The following is a 327-nucleotide window of genomic DNA, read 5'->3' on the forward strand; positions in this document are numbered from 1 at the left end:
CCCAAAATTCAGAAATGTCATTGTAAATTAATCACCCTGGGTGGCCCTTATGAGGTAGAGGGGGATGTAGAGATAAGTTTGACCCGGTGGGGATTTAGTAGACAGAACTTGCCGGTACATATCGTAAGAAGTATGCCAAGGGAATACAAAGTGATTGTGGAGTGTGACCTGCTAGGAAAGGTACCCACGGGCGCGTTTGGGTTAAGAATATCAAGGGAAATTGGAGAATTATGTTGGGGGGGGGTAAAATGTACAAATGTCATCAACAGGAGAAAACTGAGGGCACATGTGTTGGAGCAATTAATCAGGCCGAGAACTGGAGGCAGG

This window comes from Halyomorpha halys, unplaced genomic scaffold (assembly GCF_000696795.3).
Source record: "Halyomorpha halys isolate HHAL.00 unplaced genomic scaffold, Hhal_1.1 Scaffold224.1, whole genome shotgun sequence".
NCBI classification, from domain to species: Eukaryota; Metazoa; Arthropoda; class Insecta; order Hemiptera; family Pentatomidae; genus Halyomorpha; species Halyomorpha halys.